Genomic DNA, 3,037 nt, shown 5'->3' on the forward strand with positions numbered 1-3,037 from the left:
TTTCCTCTAGTCCCGGCACCTCCTGGACCTAGGAACCCTCCTATGGGGAAAAGACAGGGCAAGTGTGGGTGAGGTTTTTCATGCTCAGGGATCAGGTAGGTTGTCACCTTAAGCAGTTGTACGTTGGAAAGTCTGCACAGCTGCCAGAGTATTTTGCCATTGTTTCTCTATTTTCATGGATGTAAGTAACTATTGTGGGTATTTCCTGAGAGCCAGAATCCCAAAAGCTCCTATATCTGCATTTTCTAGTAGCTCCTGGGTCAGCCCTAGGTGCTCTGTAGTAAGCCTGCAAAGTAGGAAGCTGAAAGGTGGGTTTGGAAGCATAAAGCCCAAGCCTCCCATTTTACAAATGAAGGAACTGACTCACCCACTAACACCCATGAGATGAAGCATATTTCAGGTTTCATTTTATCAACCACTGATAAACTTCTTTGATTAAGGGGAGCCCATCAACCTACATTTAATCCAAGAGGTGATTTACTTACTTCGGCCCCTAAGAAAAGACCAATCTAATGTTTAAAACCTCTATCATTGGGAAAAGGAATGAAGAGCATTTCCAGGCCCTGAAGCATGCTAAGAAACGCCCTACTGGGGTGCGTGGTGGCTCAGTTGGTTAAATGTCCGGTTCTTGATTTCAGATCATTTGATCTCAGGGTCTGTGAGTTTGAGCCCGGTGTTGGGCTCTGTGCTGACAACTCAGAGTCTGGAGCCTGCTTTCGATTCTGTGTCTCCCTGTCTCTCTGCCCCTCCCCTGCTCGCATTCTCTCTCTCTCTCAAAATAAACAAACATTAAACAAACAAACAAACAAACAAACAAACAAACAAAAAACCCTCCTACTAATGCTTCACTTTCCCCTGCATGAAGAATTGGTAGATTCTGTTATCCAGGGTCACCTTCAGTTTTAGACACTGAATCTGTAGAAGCTCAGAGTACTCTGTATCGTGAATGACCACGAGAAAAGCAAAAGGACTTAGAAATTAGAGATATAGGTTTTGTATTGGCATATGGAAACCCAAATCCTATATAAAGGGCACCACCTCTACATGGCCGAATAACAATAGATTGACACGTGCTGAATAATTGATAAAGCTCACCCTTCGGTAAAGCCTGGTTTTATACACTAAAAACAGAGGATGTGAGGAGTTCAGTGGGAAAGACCCTGTTTAATCTCTTCTGAGCAATATCTGATGAGACAAACACACGTTAGTTTCTGATTCTGTCCCTTCTCTGCCTGACATTTTGCCCCTGATTTAGGTGAAGAAGTGTCTCAGTTCCTGTTTGTGATTTCAGTGAATTGAGGCACATACTCTTCTTCCTAGAATATCAAGATTCATAGATTTGGGGGCCAGAAGGAGCTTGAGAGATAATTCAGTGCATCTCTCTTTGTTTCTGAAAACAAAATCAGAGAGGTAAGGGGCTTGACCAAAATTACACAGTGATTAGAGATGGGCCCACTATCCAGGACTCATGACGGACAACAGCTCTTTTCCTGCTGTTTGAACTAGCTGGTGGAGAACTGCTCCTGATATGACATGGGTAGGATTATATTTTCCTTGTAAATTATGCATTTTATACAGGTTTCAATTTTATTCTATTAATTTTTTTGGAACTTAGGAAAAAGAAAAAACTATGCATGGGATCACTCTCAGTATTTTTAAAATATTTCCTCCCAGGTTTTTTTTTCCCCTGTGCATATTTTAAAATAATTATTACTTAGTACATACACAGTTTTCATTTTTTCAGTTGATATATCGAACATTTCTAATGGATACGGAATAGTCAGAAAAATGGATATACTACAATTCACTGGATGTCTCTGTGGATGTTGAGGGTTTAGGGTGATTCCATTTTTTGCTACAGTATGTAACAGGATTGTATGATGTATAAATATCTTAAGGCATATAGCTTCTCTGATAGATTATTCCCTTAATATGGAACTCCAGAAACAGAATTAGAAAGCCATGGATATTACTATTTAAAAAGACACAAGGTCGACAAGGTCAGCCCAGTTAACTGTTGCTTTACAACATTGAGCATTATCATTAAAAATATCTGCTAAATTCCTCGTTTTGGTAGATGTGATTTCTCAAAGCACTGTCTAGTTATGTCCTTTGTCCATTCAGTTATTGATGTCGGGTTTTTATTGATTTTTACTAGTGTTTGAATATGAGAACATAATCACTCTTTTCCTGTCACATTTGGGGTAATAATTCCTCCCAGACTATGGTCTACTGCATATTTTAAAATAGAGAGTAGAAATTGGGTTAATAAATATGCCATCTCATGCTGCATCTTCTCTGCTTCAAAGGTGCTCAGGGGGCACCTGGGTGGCTCAGTTGGTTAAACGTCCAACTTCAGCTCAGGTCATGATCTCATGGTTTGTGAGTTCAAGCCCTGCATAGGGCTCGCTGCTGTCAGCTCAGAGCCCCTTCAGATCCTGGGGCCTCCCTCTCTTTCTGCCCCTCCCCCACGTGTTCTCTCTCTCTCTCTCTCTCCCTCTCTCTCTCAAAAATAAATAAACATTAAAAAAAAGTGCTCAGAAGGTAGGGCAGGGGGAATGGAGAGAGAGAGAGAGAGAGAGAGAGAGAGAGAATATTCTAAGGCAATGAATTCTGGATTCTAAGAAACATCGGGCAGTTCGGTTATTCTATGTAAACAGATTGCACGGGTTGTTCATGTGAAAAGCGGAAATGTGCCGACCACATTTCAGGCCCTGTGAAGCTGAAAAGGTCAACCAGCCCCTGTATGCAATGAAAAACAATTTCTGCTCATCCACACAGAGAGGTAGGTTTCAATTAAAAACCACACATAGTGGGTGAGTAATTTCTTAATATATTCCACTTGTAAATGAGAAGCGAAAACACTCATTAGGAATCCTTAAATCCGTGGTGAGTCAGCACTGTCCACAGAAAACAAATATATACCACCCTGCTTACTCTGAAGGGGAAAAGAGATTCACATGAACTTTTCCCCCCTTTTGTTGTCAGATATGCTTTTCATGTTTTTAAAAACCTATCAAAAATGATATCATCACAT

The sequence above is a fragment of the Lynx rufus genome, unplaced genomic scaffold, assembly GCF_022079265.1.
Source record: "Lynx rufus isolate CCGP_SWC_20201006 ecotype Redwood Valley unplaced genomic scaffold, mLynRuf1.p SCAF_5, whole genome shotgun sequence".
Lineage (NCBI taxonomy): Eukaryota > Metazoa > Chordata > Mammalia > Carnivora > Felidae > Lynx > Lynx rufus.